General features: G+C 36.9%; 1 protein-coding gene across 6 annotated transcripts in view; it reads right to left on the reverse strand.

Annotated features, from left to right (window-relative positions):
* Positions 1 to 16,990, reverse strand: part of OSBPL2 (oxysterol binding protein like 2) — a 145,792-nt gene that overhangs the window by 109,810 nt on the left and 18,992 nt on the right. For 2 of the 6 annotated variants that reach the window (XM_016427564.2, XM_016427563.2), the window contains exon 2: positions 12 to 165. The exons of 2 other annotated variants lie outside the window; for them this stretch is intronic. The gene's annotated coding sequence lies outside the window, so the exon portion shown is untranslated. Of the gene's footprint in view, positions 1 to 11; positions 172 to 16,990 lie in introns of all 6 variants that reach the window. 2 more of the 6 variants (XM_016427565.2, XM_007475612.3) reach the window with 1 other exon arrangement.

Here is a 16,990-nt window from a genome sequence, read left to right on the forward strand (position 1 = left end):
AAAATCCTCACCACTCTCAATAAAGTTGCCATTGATTGCCATCAGCATCTTTGGTCTGTCTGATTCCATCTTTTCTTATAATCCTCGCCATCTTCTTCCCCCAACGAGGACTTTGTGGACTCTCATAGGACCCCCAGATATCAGCAGGGTATCGCTGGCCAATCCCTGTTGCTTATAAAAAAACATCCATCAGTCTGTCATTTTCCTTCCTAAAATGAGACTCCCCAAACTAAACTCAATACTTTGTGTTCTGGCCAAGGGAGAGGCAGAGCACATTAGGACTCTCACCTCCCTAGTCCTGGACACCCTAACTTACTAATGCAGACTAAGACAGTACTAGTTTATAGGGGCCAGCATGACATACTTTTGCCTTATACTATAGCCCACTATAGCTATATACTATAGCCCACTAAAAACCTCGTGGTTTTTAGTTAAAACACCTTGCCCCATATTATTTCTGCTTCTTTTAAACCCAAGTACATCCCTTCAAATTTCATTATATAGTTCAGTGTTCTTTTTCAGTCCTCAATGTATCATTCAAGTAAATTAGGATTAGCTACACCTCTCAGTTTGATATTAGCACTACCACACAATTTTTACCATATGTGCCTGCCAACATGAATCAAGGCTATCTTTCAAAGACTTGCTGAATTAGGTAAAGGATAATTTGAATTTAACCCCTGCTGGTGCATAGTAATAATTTAAGAAGTACACTATAGGTCTTATAGCCTCTAATTATGACTCAGATTCATAATAAGGACCTAAGAGTCAAACATTCCAGTTTAAAGTAGTCAATTAGCAATTTTCATGTATACTTCATTTTTATTCAATTGTTAAATTAACAGAACATCTAAAACCTGTTTTAAAAAAACAAACTATTCATTACAATTTACAAATATGAAAAAGTAAATGTGAGCTCTTTTACATATCATGTTTAAGTTAAATTCAATTATTTTCTAATATCGAAGAGGGATAACACTAGTACTTAAAAAAAATCCTTTTGAACAATATTCCTATAATGGTTGCCTAGGGTGCTTTGCTTATGAAAAGATATGACAGGGAAAACAAACATACATAAAATCCTGTAAAAAGCTATTCTCTCTCATCCTACTTATATATATATATATATATCCTCTTCAATCAGTCATCAAAAGTCAAAGTACTACCATCAAAATATGTCTGAACTGTATAAAGTTGGGGGCAAAAGTCGCCTTGTAATTGCATATTAGTCAGAAGGTAATATAAGGGTGGGAGGATGTAAAATATGAAGTCAAAGACAGTGAAAAGAAGAAATTCATTCATTACCAACAGAAGTGGCTACTGCTTCCATGCATGAAAAAATATTCGATATTACTGCTGATAGTTGCGAGAGACAACTTCCGAACCAGAAACATTTCTTCTTGGTGACATTACCACATATATCAAGGATCTGAGACAAACACATATAACTCAACAGCTCAAGCCAATCCATAACTAGTAAAACTAGATGTTTTAAATTCTATATAAACTGTTGCTTCTAATTCTATTTATTCTCTTTGGCATAAAAAAGAGAAGCAACGTAGTCAGAATACAAAGTATGATAGACTTGAATTTAGAAAAACAGTTCAGCTACTTACTAGCCTTATCACCTCAGGCAAGTCATTTTTCTTCCTCTCTTGTAAAATGAGGGTAATACTTGTATTACTTCACTCAGGAATTTCTTTAATCATTGCAACCAAAATTACTAGGCTTCTTCTCTTCTATCACTTCAGGAACTACTAAGGAAAGGTGATTCTTTTGTTGTTGTTTTCAAAGGCAAAAAGATATATATTGGCAGGAAGAAAGAGAAGACTAGGGCCAATTAATAATCAAATCAATGTCCATTAAGGCCCTACTCTGTGTGGTATACTAGGTTATGCACTGGAAAAGGTGCAAAGCTTAGTTTAGCACTGTGAGATTGTAGGGACTGAGGTTAGAGAGGAGTAATATGACATGCAAGTATAACTATAATTTATAGTATATTATGTAAAGTGCAAAAAGCTACATAAATGTAATATATTACTGCTGCTACTACTATTACTAATAATAAAGCAAAGTAGCATACTCTACTGTAGCATCTTATATATTTGTAGATTAGATGAAAAGGGAACTCCCACTGTTGTCTGTGCTGCTCTAATAATGAGTGTCTCTCATGGTCCACTATATGTGAACCAGCTCCAGCCATATTTCACTCTCTGCCCCACCAGTTTTCTAACTGGGGTCCATCCTGATCCATATTTCCCTCTCTGGAATCATAATCAAAATAATACTGCTAATACTACTGAAAAAAGGTTTGATAATCCACTCCCTTATGGCTCTATTCCTCAACCCTGTGACTTTCCAAACCAAAATATTCCTCCTCAGATATTACTTCCCTGTTTGTACTGTCTCTTCCTTAGAATGAAAGAATTGTTTTACTTTTATATTTGGACTCCCTGCATTTAGCACAGTATAAGCACTTAATAATTGCATTTTGGCCATTCCATCCACAATAATGAGGGTGAAGGTTGTGATACCAGAATACCCCAACACCTAAAAGGTTCCTGAAGGCATATATTATATTCTGAAAAGGTTAACTGAACAACAGACTACTTACTGCTCAGTGGGACAACAGTATGCCAACAACCAGAAAAATTATCCATTCCCTAAGAGTAGTATCCTCCAATGACTTGGAGTAGATATAATTTTGGTTGTTTACTGTAAAACCCTAAGCCTTTCCTGATCACTCCTCTGCTTTCTGCCTTTCTACTTAGTAATCAAATCAATGTTCACTAAGGCCCTACTATGTGTGGTGAACTATGTAATGTACTAGAAAAGGTATAAAGCTTAGCTTAGCACTGTTAAATTGGGGGAACTGGAGATATTCAATTTTCCACTATCCAATTTCCCGTTTTAATTTGATAGCATTAAATGCATGATATATTATTTTCCATGCTTAATGTTGCCCTTAGAAGAAATGTAACTATTTTATTGCTCATGCTATACTTATTCTGATAACTGGAAATTGAATAAATCTCCAGACTATCAACATGAACTTGAATCCACAGAGTAACAATTTCTAGTATTTAAACAAAAAAATAACTTCTAGTTTCTTTTCATTAGTTTTAAGGCTAACAAGGACTTCACTTGGGATTAGAGATTTGGAAGTAGAAGAGACCTTAAATATGATAGTCAAAATGAGTATTCTTAATAGATGAAGCAATTGAGTCCTAGAGATGTGAGGTGACTTCCTATTATCACAAGGTCATTAAGGATCATTAGTACTATTAGCCCTCATATAACAACCATTTCTTAAGTACCTACAATGTGCTAGGCACAGTGTTCTGACCTGATTCAAGGAGAAAAAAATAAAATCTTTCCAAAATGAGAATTTTTCTGCTTGCTTTTCAAGTAAAAAAGCACAAATATCTCACAAATATAGTTTTTCCTATTGGTTTTATTGACTTATTTAGGTTGCTCAACTCGATTCTGTGACATTTACATTATTCTTATGTTCTTTTTCAAAATATATTAATTCTATGACTGTTTTCAGAGTCCTAACTATGTGTCTGAATTGGGGTAGGGCCCTGATATAAACATCATAACAATCATTAATACTCACCAGTGAATCATTTTTAATGAAGCATTCATTTTAAATTGTCATTATGAAAGGTGCATTAAAAGAGACAACAGATGTAGGCAGACGCTCTACAGTACATTTCTAAGGTATGTCCTGAACTTAAATTAGACTACCAAATGTGCCTCAGAGCCATTAAGAGATGCCATGACACAATAGTTCCACAGAACCAATTATGCAAAAATGCTGCAAAGGTAATAATTGGATGGAGATGCAAAATTAACAATTGAACATGTTTTATCTATGATGTCCAGATAAAAACCAAAAATACTTTATGCCAAAGATTCATGTATTTCCATGGTCAATAATTTTTTAAATTTATTTTACATACACTGTAGATTGGATGAAAATAATAATAGTAGCTAATATTTTCATAGCTCTTTAGGGTTTCCAAAGCACTTTGGCTTAAGTCTAAAAAAAAAAAAGACTTACATTCTGAAAAGTTTGAAAATAATACCATAAATCAATAAAGGATTCCAATTTAAATGAAATGTAGTAATTCTGATGTGAATAATGATATATTTTAGAGACAAAAGAAGATTCAAGAATTTCTATGCTTTTCCTGACTCATGCATCTTCAATGTTTTTGTGTCTACTGGTTCCTTCCTCTCTATGTACAAATATACTCAGGTGTCCCATATACTCAAAACAAAACAAAACAAAATAAAACCTTTCTTTGACCTTGCTACCTCTTCAAGCTATCAACTTTTCTCTCCGTGTCTTTTCACTATTGATCTTCTTACAAACTCACATTTAAATAACCTTGCATTTATTCAGTATTTACTTATATTGTAAATATTGTCTCCCCCATCAGAATTTGTTCCCTGAGAGCAGAGATTGTTCATTTTTTCTTCTTTGTATTCTCAATGTCAAGTGCGATACTTTGTATACAACAATGTTTATTAAATTCTTGTTGATTAATTCTAAAGAGATTATACATTTCTTACTTCCATTTCCTTGCTACTAATCCCTCAACCCCTAGAAATCAGGTTTTTATCCCTATAACCCTACTGAAATGACTCTATGCTTACTAATGACCTTTTCACTAAATTAAATGTCCTTTTTTCTGTACCCATCTTCCTCAACTTATCAACAACAGTATATTTTTAAAAATACATATTTGTCTATTTGTTATCTCCCTCATTATATTGTAAGATCCTTGAGGGCAGGGACTGGGCCAAGTAGGATGGCAAGGAAGGGATTAATTCAAGAAGTTTTGCAGATCACAAGATCATAGATAACTAGAATTCACTAACTAGACCAAATTCACTGGAGATGAGAGGGAAGATATCAAGATATGTGGGTCATTAAGAAGAAAGAGGGTATCATAAACAGAAACAGAAATTTATGAGTGTATGAGAGTCATTTTTAGAGGTGAATTTGAGGTGATAGTAGTTGTGCAGATATAAAAGGGACTCTTAGAAATATAGGATTGGCTCTGGGAAAAGGTTGGGTAAGAGGATAGATTTAGGACTCTTCATAAAGAAGATTATTGAAGCCATTGACTTTCATGAAAACTAATGAGCATCAGTGAGACAACCAAGAAAGAGAGTTGAGGTGGTGGTCATGGTAAGAAATAGAAGGAAAGAGGACAAAGGACAGAACCCAGGGGTACATTCAAAGTAAAAGGAGGGAGGAGAATGAGATAGGAGTAAGTCAAAGAGTTAAGAGAACCATGTCACATGGAATCCAGAAAGATGAGATTCTGCTGATAAGTTGACAACTTCAGGAGAACCATTACACAGTTGTGAAACACCAGTGTCCATGGCAGAAAAGCCTCAAGATAATCTCTTGGACACTGCCTTAGACAATCCAGATCTGGTCTTATTTACTGATGGTTCCTCTTTTATGAGGGATGGCATATGCTACACTGGAACTGCTGTAGTCACAGAATTTGCCACTGAGTGGTCAGCTTCACTGCCCTCTAATATTGGCGCTCAAGGTGCAGAACACATAGCTCTGAAACACACCTGTATAATTGCCAAGGATAAAAAGGCAACAATTTATATGGATTCTAGATATGCTTTTGGCATTTGTCACTCAGTTGGAATGCTATGGCTCCAAAGAGGATTTTTAATCTCAGCTGGAAAATCTAAAGCTAATGTAGAAATTATTAATGAAGTTCTTTCTGCTCTCCAGCTGCCCAAAGTATATCTTATATAAGTATATTTTGAAAATATACTATCCCCAAAGGAAATAATTAACAGAAGGAAGTCACTAGAATTAAGAGAAGTTGGAAAAGTTTTTCTGCAGAAGATGGGATGTTAGTTGGGATTTAAAGTAAACCAAGTTAGCAGTAAGCAGAGATGAGGAAGAAGAGAATTCCAAGTATGGAGAATGGCCAGAGAAAATGCCCAGAGCAGAGAGATGAAGTATTTTGTTCACTTAACAGCAAGGAAGCCAATGTCACAGGATTGAAAAATACATAGTGAGAAGATAGATATAAGAATAATACTAGAAAGATGCCTTGGGAGGCTGGGGGTGGGTGGGTTATGAAGGATTTTGAATACAAAATATTTTGTATTTGATCCTGAAAGTGAAAGGGAATTTACTGAGTAGGACAGTGGCATGATTAGACCTGTGCTTTAGGAAAAATTACTTTGGTGTCTGAATGGATTGGAATGAGGAGAGATTTGAGGTAATCTTGCAATAATCCAGGCATGAGGTGAAAAGGATCTGCACTAGAGTGGTGGCAGTGTCAGAGGAGAGATAAAAGCCTATTTGAGAGATGTTGCAAAGGTCCTTGGAAACTGGAATTAGAAGGGATGAAGGGGTGGAAACAAAAGAGTAGCAGAGGATAGCAGCTAGGTTGTAAGCCTGAGGGGCTCAGAAGATAGTATTGCTCTTTAAAATAGAGAAGGGGGCAAATAGGTAACACAACGAATAGAGTGCCAAGTCTGGAATCATTTCCCTAGCCAGCAAGGTTTTTGCTTAATATTCTGCAAGCTAGGCTTAAGCAATAAGTGAACCAAGAAATAACAGAGTAAGGTGTTTTTTTAAGAGGCAGAAGAACCAATAACCAAATTGCTAACATTCACTAGATTATGGAAAGAAGCAAGAAAGTTCCAGAAAAGCATCCACTTCTGCTTCATTGACTACACTAAAGTCTTTGATTGTTTGAATCACAACAAAATGTGGCAAGTCCTCATAGAAATGGGAGTAACAATTCATCTTACTTGGATCTTACCTAAGGAACCTGTAAACATGACAAGGTTGTATATTGTTTATTTGTTTATTGTATATTGTATATTTGTTTAACTTATATGTAGAGTACATCATGCAAAACACCAGGTTGGCTGAATCAAAAGTCAGAATTAAGACTGCCAGGAGAAATTTCAACTCAGATATGCAAATGATACCCCTCTGATGGCAGAAAGTGAAGAATTAAGAAATTTCTTGAAGAGGTTCAAAGAAGAGAATATGAAAGCTGGTTTAAAATTTAACATAAAAAAAACCTAAGATCATGGCAACTAGTCCCATCACTTGCTGGCAAACAGGGGGAGAAAAAAATGGCAGCAGTATCAGATTCTATATTTTTGGGTTCAAAGATCACTGCAGACAACAACTGCAGCCATGAAATTAAAAGATATGTACTCTTGGAAGGAAAGCTGTGGTGACTATGGACAGCAAACTAAAAGGCAGAGATATTCTTTTGACAAAAATGCTCCATATAGTCAAAGCTATGAGTTTTTTTTAACTAGTAATGAATTGGATTAAAAGGAAAAGTCGAGTATCACAAAATCAACATTTTCAAATTCTAGTACTGGAGATGACTTTTGAGAGTCCCTTGGACAGCAAGGATATCAAACCAGTCAATATTTTTTTTTTAAACCTTACCTTACGTCTTAGAGTCAATACTGTGTATTGGCTCCAAGGCAGAAGAGCGGTAAGGGCTAGGCAATGGGGGTCAAGTGACTTGCCCAGGGACACACAGCTAGGAAGTGTCTGAGGCCAGATTTGAACCTAGGACCTCCCATCTCTAGGCCTGGCTCTCAATCCACTGAACCACCCAGTTGCCCCCCCCCCCCCGGTCAATATTTAAAGAAATTAATTCAGATGATTCTTTGGAAGGCCAAATACTGAAGGTGAAGCTTAAATACTCTGGCCACATAATGAAAAGATAGGATTCATTGGAAAAGATCCTCAAGTCAGGAAAGATTGAAGGCAAAAGGGGAAGGGGACAGCAGAGGATGAGATGGATAGATAGTGTCATGAAAGTAACAAACATGAATTTGGGCAGACTTCAGGAGACAGAGGAGGATGGAAGGGCTTGGTGTATTATGGTCTAAAAGTCAGATACAAAAGAATAATAACAATAATTACATACCCTACCTCATGAATAAGTGAAATAAGGTAATAATATTGAAGGTAAGTTTGTAGAATTGTTATATCAAGATTTGATGGTTACTTGATACACCACAGAGGGTAGACCGGGAGGTCTCTTCCAGGCCCAGAATGCTACCTGACTCTTAGATCAAAGTTATAAATATCAAAGACAAGGTTTATCGTTCACCACAGAAGCAGGATGGGAGGATTATGGAATAGGAATCCCTAAACTATAAATTCTAGTTACTTTTCCCTCCTTTCCTATGGGTCCTGCAAAGGACTGCTTTCATTTCCTAATGCTGCCTAGTCACTACACTCTCTGTCTAGAAAACATGGCTATTCTATCTCCCTGACTACTAATAATCCTCCCAAATATCTTTTGGTTAGATATTTATAGTCCAGAGTAGCAACTTAGAACCCTTGATGAGTTCAACCCTCTTCAGGCTAGGACCAAGATGGCTTCAGGCCTTCCCCACAGTCAGTTTTATTTGCTTTCTAGCAGTTCTCTTCACAGCAGTCAAATCACATGCTTGAATACGGTTAGATGACAAATTGGAAGACAGAGTAAGTAGGATCTCAATACCAGGATACTAGGACAGCAGGACAGGTAGTTTGGCTCCACAGGAAAAAGGCAGGCCAACTCCCACAGAAGTTAGCCACTGGAAGTTGCCAGTCCAAGTTCTCCCAGGGACAGGAACCAATAGCCTCTCTGGTCCCACTGTGTCCTCTCATATCTTCCCCACACTCTAGAAGAGGGTCCATATAGTTCTGTAGCATATGGCAAGTCCCTCTTTGCAAACTCTTCCCTCTGCTATTGGTTTGCAAACCATCCCTTTCCTTTACCCCCTTAAAATAGCCTCCTTTGTTTGGCATCCTGCATAGTTAAAATGGGTGAGATTAAGGTGCTGGCTCTCATTTTCAACCATCTTTTCTGCTGAATTCTTGCTGTGCCCAATGTAGAGAGGAAGACTTCCTTCCTCTGTTCCACTTCCTTTACTCTGGCCCCAAGAATTGGGCTTGAAAATGTTTGGTCTTATTCTGTGTTCTATGTCCTCCTCTGTTTCAGATGCTGAAGGTGATCTACAGGGACTGAGAGTTTGAGCCACAGGTGACCTGGGAGTCAATGGAGGAGGCAGTCAGGGTGGTACAACTAGGCAGGCCAGCATGGAACCCCTAAGAAGTAGGGTGCCTGAGACTCATTCCCCAAGGGGAGTTTGGCTCTGGGACCATGTTCCATGGAAACCTAGCTAAGCTATAAATCTAAGAACTTTCCCCTCTCTAGACAGCAAGGTCATACAGGGGAAGGAAAATAATTATGCCTTCCACATTTTGAAGGAATTAGTTTGTATATTTGATTATACGTTCTGAAGTAAATATTCCCTTTGAAAAATCTTCTATTGCATATATATGATACACACACACATATATAAATATGTATGATACATATCCATATGTGAGTATAGCTATCATGCTAAGAAATTAAGTCTTGTACACAGTGTTAAGAATTGTTTATTAAAGTAAATTACAGAAGTGATAAAATGGACAGTTTTAGGGGAAATAGGGAAAGTCTTTATGAAGTGATGCAGAAACAAGTGAGCAGTACTAGGAGACTAAATTACACGATAACATTTTTATAAAGAAAAACAGATTTGAAAGACTTTATAGTGCTGAACATAATAATAAACCATGAATTCAAAAGAATGAAGATGAAATATGCCACTCGATGACAGAGGTGATGGATTTAAAATGCAAAAAAGAGTATATTTTCAGACATGGACAATATAGGAATCAGTTTTTGCCAGACTATGTGGCTATGTATTGAGGGGTTTATTTTTCAAATTGTTTAATTTTTAAAATTTGTTCAGCAAGGGTATGAGATAGTGAGAGTGACAGATTACTTAAAAAAAAGATTATATTTATACTATGATATCCTACATTTATTACAATATAAACTTCTGTTGGGAAGTAATATTGCTCTGAATTAACACTCAATCACTGACCCACAATGACTGAAGAATGGTGAAAATGCAATGCATTCATCACTTTGGTAATAAAAAAGGCTTTAATTTTTAAAAGAAGAATTTTAATCATGTCGTAAGGGGATGGGATTGCTAATGATAACATCATTCTAGGGAAGGAATAGAGAATACTTACTGAAAAAAAAAATATTAAGTGCACAGGATTTAAAGCAAGCACAATTTATGTTTTTAAATCCTATTATTAAGACACATGTGTAATATTTTTAAAAAATAAAGTCTCACAGTCAAAACAAACAAATTTAATTGCCAAAAACATACAACTCTCAACTCAACTAAAAACACCATATCTCTGTCCTCAAAAAGCTTATATTCCTTTTTTTTTTAAAGTACCCCCTAAAATTTTAAAAGCCTTATTTTAAATTTTTGGAATAGGACACAAAACCTGCTTCATAAAGACTTCCCATCTTTGCTGTTTCTAAAAGGAACTTTTATTTTTCAGTGTTTCTTAAATGATCTCTATGCTATTGCCCTACATATACTAATGAGGTAGGAGTCAACTTCAATACTTGCTGGAAGGACAGTTTTCAAGTTCAACTTCAAATTTTCATGTCTTAGGATCAATTCCTTTACTGTTCTCATTCCAGACTTTAATTCTAAAAGCATTATCATCAAAGTAAAAAGAAATGCTCCAAAATGACAGATTTGAAAGCCCAAACATCAGTCCCAAATTGTACATAACAATAAGTTTTCCTATTTTCAAAGCATTAAATGCAAAGTTGAAAATACAGAGCTTAAATCCCATCAAAACTGAACTAGAAATTTCAGATCTATTATCTCATGATAGATGACTTTTCCACCGGAGAAAGTAACAAGAAAATTCATTCTTGTAAATATGTCATATTGAAAGAGGGTTTCAGGAAATAAAGACTAAGATGTGAAAAATACTTATCTATATTTTACCCCCTGACACATGCTAACTGATCAAACTGTACTTGAATTTTTACCATAAGAAGAAGATAATATTCTGTTTGCCTAATGGCAAGTATATTATTTGCCCAGACAATTTCACCACCTTGCAAGGAGAAAAAAATTAAAAATCAAATACTTCAAAGTTTAAATTACAGTGATTCCCTCATTATCGCATGGGAGTCATGTTCTAGAGACCCCCCAGGATACAGAACACAGCGCTGGAGTTGGTCACCTTTCATTCTGTGTCGCAAAATCCCGCAATATAGCGAAAACTACACAATACAGAATTAGACTTTTTTTTTTAAAAAAACCTGTGATACACTGATGCCATGATAAGTGAACTGGGATATAGTGAGGGACAACTGTATATTTAACACTGGTGAACTATTATCCTTATTTGCAAAATGAGAGGTTTGAATTAGTTGATCTCCAAGTTTCCTTTTAGCTTTTCCTATACTTCCTAAGAAATTCTTCAGTGTAAGTTTTCCAGCTTTCTTTTATCCAAACTTTCCCAGTTAAAGAAGCTCACATTTACTTGATATTCCCCAAAGAATGTACTTCCTTGTTAGGTAACTAAATTAATTCTTTATCAGTCTCATTATAATAAAAATTTCAAAACATTAGCTTGTAAAAATTAAAAATAGGGGACAGCTAGGTCCAGACAGTGGAGTGAGAGCCAGGCCTAGAAAAGGGAAGTCCTAGGTTCAAATCTGGCTTCAGACACTTCCTAGCTGTGTGACCCTGGGCAAGTATGAACTTTAGATTACTCCACCCTACTTAATCTAACAAAAACAGGAATGTCTACAACCATACTTAATGATTAAGTATTTAGGAGGATGGCCTATGATAGACATGTGGTAGCAAATGACAAATAAGAAACTGACAAACCCCTGGGCTGTCCTAAGTCAAGCTTAAGCTACCATTAGTACATGTAAGATGCAGGAAAGTGATGTAAAAACCGTCTATATATTTGCTGTCACTTACTCTCTCCAGTCTCTTTCTGCGGAGAGGTGGCTCTGGCAGCAGCTTGCTGACCATTTTGGCATCTTGGCATGGTGGCAGCTATTGTCCGGGGTTGGCGGTGAGTTTTCCTTCATACTATACTGGGAGAAGCTTAGTAGCCTAGTTCAGGTGAGGCATCTTCACTGAGCTCTCTCAGAGTTTAGGGTGATTCTTTTCTCTTTTGCCTTCCAAACACTATTCTCTTAGAAAAGCCTCTAATCTTCTTCAAAGGCCTAGTGGTAGAGGTCTTTGAACTTCCCCTGGCACAGGCCAGGCGGGAGAAATCCTATACCCTCTTTCTCTCTCTTCTCCTTAATTCCTTCCCTCTATATTAATTAAGAACACCATAAATTTCCAAACTGACTTGGGTATTTTATTTGGGATTTTCTCTGGTGACCAAATTAATTTAGATTAAAATTAGATTAAATTAAAATTATCCTTGCAGTCTGGCTAATCCATGAAGGGTGTGACTAGGACTCTCAAATTTTGTGAAACCTCTTTCTTTGTTACTTCCTCAAGTCAGCTTTTTAAGCAGTTTTAAACACAGCTGCGAAATCAGGTGAGTATAATTTTTTTTTCTCTTTTCTCATTAATTTGAATTGAACACAGCCATTTTTTTTTTAATCTAAAAGCAGCAGAACTGGGGAAGCTGTTTACATATGAATCCCCTTTCCCTTGGGGAACAAACAACCCAATTAGGCAAACCTCACTGACAATACTGCCTAGATTACTCTTAATTAGCACTGAGAGAAACCTAGAGAAAGTTTAAGTCTTGTCCTGCTCCCCATGTGTCTCTAGTTTTAAAATTAAGTGAGGAGTTAAAAAAAAAAACAACTTGTGAGGTCCATTAGGAAAAAAATAATATATATACAAATATATATGTATATACATATATATAATTGAATACTGCATTCTACGACATTTGTATGGTGGTTGAAGAATTAGGGACATTAAAGATTTCAGAATACCTCTAATTTCTTATGTTATTAGGTAATTTCATTTTTATACTCCTAAATACTGTGATGAGAAATGCTAATTTGAAAAAATCTGAAGCTAAAATACAGGAGAACATGCAAAACCAATTGGATAATTTAAAATGCTTCTTACAGGATCAATTGGCAAATATAGACCCCACCAAAAACATGTCTGAACATGACAAACCTGTTTCTGAACCTCTAAATGAGGAAACTCCCTCCCCCGAAATGGAGATGGAAAACACCTCTCCTATAGCTCAGCTAATAGACTTGTTCTGTCATGGTCTGCAAATCTTGGATGAACTTAATCCCCAAGACCCTTCTCCTGAAACCCAAACTTCTAAAATCCCAGTTTCTCCTGTTCCTTCTCCTACACAAAAACAAATCCCAGCCCCAAGGAAATGTCCTCCTACCCAAAAACCAGACCCAAGGAAATGTCCTCCTACCCCAAAACCAATTCCAGACCCAAGGAAATCTTGTCCTTCTAAAGAAACTCGTTCTAGCCAAACTGACCTACAGCTACCAAATTCAACTAGAGGTCTTTTTCCTCTAAGAGAAGTACCTGAAATAGGACACAGTGGGGATGTGGTGACTCTAAGGCACAATATACCGTTTATTCCCCAAGAAATAAATGAATTCACATGAAATGTTCCCACATATGAACAAGATTCCTTTCTGGTAACGAAAAAGATGACAGACATATTTTTTCAGTATAATCCGTCTTACAAAGACTTCAACTTGCTACAGGCTTTTTTAACTGAAAGTGAGAAGAATGAAATAATTTCTCATGTCAATAAAACCCGGGGGCGCAATGCAGCACACTGGCCATCTCAGGATCCCAAATGGGACTATAACAACTCTGAGGATTATTTACAACTATACCACTGTAAGGAAGCCATCTTAACAGCCATGAGACAGTGTGCAGACAGTACAAATAAGTGGACAGAATTTGAAAGAATTAAGCAAAATGAGGAAGAGACACCCTCTGGATTCATGGACAGATTAATTGAGTTTGGGAGTCGATACCTGGATTTTGACCTTTCTAAAGAAAATTGCCTAAGACAAATTAGAAGGCACTTTGTCAATAACTCTTGCAAAGTGATTAGGGATTATTTTAGAACACATTGCCCAAGATGGCCACAGATGGACCTTGAAGAATTGCAAAAAACAGCTCTATATGTTTCAAAGGGAAACAAAGGAGGAAGAGAATAATGATCTCATGGAGAAAATTGAGAAACAATTGACATATTTAACATATGAGATTGCTAAACTGGAAAAAAGGCATGATACTCAACCAATGGCACTTGCCCCTCTCCAGGAATCTAATTATTGATCCATTACCTGCCAATTCTGTGAGAAGGGCCACAGAATTATAGAGTGTAGAACTTTATTCAAGGCAATCAGAAGGAATATGCAGTTTAATAACTATAGAAATGATAATTATAGAAATAATTATAATAATAATAATGGGAAATCACAACTTTAGGAATGATAACTATTGGAATAGATATTGGGAAAATGATAACTCAAACCAAATGACTCCACAACAATATAACTTAAATGGTGCTCATCCAAAAATACTTGGGGTGCTAATGACCCTCAGGGGGGTGCCCTTCAGGGGGTGCCCAAGGAACTTTCCAAATACTATGAAGGTGTCTGGGGCGAGGGGGGGGTTGGGACACAGGAATCAGAGGATACAACCTTTGATTTTCCAAACTCTGATGTCCTACTATCCGTCTTCCCTATCCACTGCCCCCCCATATTGATGAGCCCCATGTTACCTTAAAGGTGGGTAACAACTATTATGATTGTCTTTTGGACACTGGAGCTCCAGGTCTGTATTAAGGGGTATACTTGATTTACATTGCTATTCCATTGGCTCAGATAATGTAATGGGAATGTCATGGATAGCCCAAAGAGTTAAAAAGCTTTCCCCTAGAAAGGTGTCTGTAGGACCCCTAGAAGAACAACATTCCTTCCTTTTGAAGCCTGACTCCCCTTTAAATTTGCTGGGGAGGGACCTTCTATGAAAACTCAGAGCCACAATTAACTTGCTCCCCAGATGATTCCTTATCATTGGAAGTACCTGAGGAATCTTTAAAATTTCTCCCTGTACTTCTCTCAGAGTCAGGAGGGAAAAGAGTGTTCCACCTTTGTAATACCTGCAGATATACTGGAGTTTCTTTGGGCCACATCTTCTTCCAATGTAGGCTTACTTAAGTCTGCTGTTACTGTGCAAATAAAAACTAAATCTAGCCCACCTCCTTCCATTCCTCAATATCCACTCTCAACAGAGGCAATTGAGGGTATTACCCCAGTAACAAACTCATTAATTTACCAGGGAATAATAGTCCCTTGTAAATCTGAATACAATTTTCCCATCCTGCCTGTTAAGAAAACAAAAATAGGGCCCAATAGCAAGCACCTCTATAGATTCATACAGGATTTGAGGGCTGTGAACAACCACATTATAAAGAGACACTCCGTAGTTTCCAACATACATATGATTATTTCATCTATTCCTAGCCACAACTACATACTTTACAGTAGTGGACTTGTGCTCAGCCTTTTTTTCCATACCCATACACGAGAACTCCAGGCAGATCTTTGCTTTCACCTGGAAGGACTCTAAATTTACATGGAGTTACTGCCACAAGGGTGCGTGGAAAGCCCAAGTTTATTTGCACAAATTTTGAGCCAAGACACAAATAATATAACATTTAAAAACAGAAAATTAATCAAATACATAAATTTGGCTTCAATATCTTGGCTTCAACAGATGCAGAAGCATGTGAGGAAGATAGTAAACACCTTCTTTTGGAACTACACAAAAGAGGGCACAAAATCTCAAAGAATAAAGTTCAGTGGTGTCTCCCTAAAGTAGAACATTTGGGGTTCATCCTGATGGCGGGTGCCTGCTTTATTTCTCCCAATGAATTGAAAATATTCAAAATTTAAGTGCTCCTACCACTAAGAAACAATTGAAAGCAATTTCAGGAGCAGCAGGGTTTTGTAGACAATGGATTCCTTGCTATGGGAAAATTACTAAACCCCTTATAGCATTAACGAGGGATTCAGTCCCTGAACCACTTAAATTAGAGCCAGAACACCTATCAGCTCTATCAGATCTAAAACAGACTATCCTGTCTGCCCCTGCTCAAGGCATCCCAGATTACAACAAGTCATTTACTTTGTACATGAGCAAAGAGGGGTAGCTTCAGGTGTTTTTAACTCAGACATTGGGACCTTCTCAGCACCCAATTGCTTATTATTCTGCCCAACTGGACCCAGTAGCATCACGAGCACTAACATGTAGTAGAGAAGTAGCTGCTACAGTCTTACTAGTGACAAAAACTGTTGATCTAGTATTGGGATGCCCATTAACAATTATGTTCCCATATGAGGTAGAAGCATTGTTTCTAAAGCATAGAACACAGGCATTCTTGGAACAGCGAATTACAAGGTATGAAATAACCTTGTTAAATAGCGAAAGCATAACCTTGAAATGCTGTACAACTCTTAACCCTGACACCTTGCTTCCAGATTTACCAACTTCAGGAGAACCATTACACAGTTGTGAAACACCAGTGTCCATGGCAGAAAAGCCTCAAGATAATCTCTTGGACACTGCCTTAGACAATCCAGATCTGGTCTTATTTACTGATGGTTCCTCTTTTATGAGGGATGGCATATGCTACACTGGAGCTGCTGTAGTCACAGAATTTGCCACTGAGTGGTCAGCTTCACTGCCCTCTAATATTGGCGCTCAAGGTGCAGAACACATAGCTCTGAAATACACCTGTATAATTGCCAAGGATAAAAAGGCAACAATTTATATGGATTCTAGATATGCTTTTGGCATTTTGTCACTCAGTTGGAATGCTATGGCTCCAAAGAGGATTTTTAATCTCAGCTGGAAAATCTAAAGCTAATGTAGAAATTATTAATGAAGTTCTTTCTGCTCTCTAGCTGCCTGAAGCCCTAGCTGTAGTTCATTGCTCTGCCCATACAGGTGGCACTGATCGTTTCCCTAGGGGAAATGATCGAGCAAATGCCCACTGCAAAGCTAGCAGCCATAGAAGGATCTGAATTAATTTTAACATTAA

This window comes from Monodelphis domestica, chromosome 1, assembly GCF_027887165.1.
Source record: "Monodelphis domestica isolate mMonDom1 chromosome 1, mMonDom1.pri, whole genome shotgun sequence".
In the NCBI taxonomy this organism is placed as follows: domain Eukaryota; kingdom Metazoa; phylum Chordata; class Mammalia; order Didelphimorphia; family Didelphidae; genus Monodelphis; species Monodelphis domestica.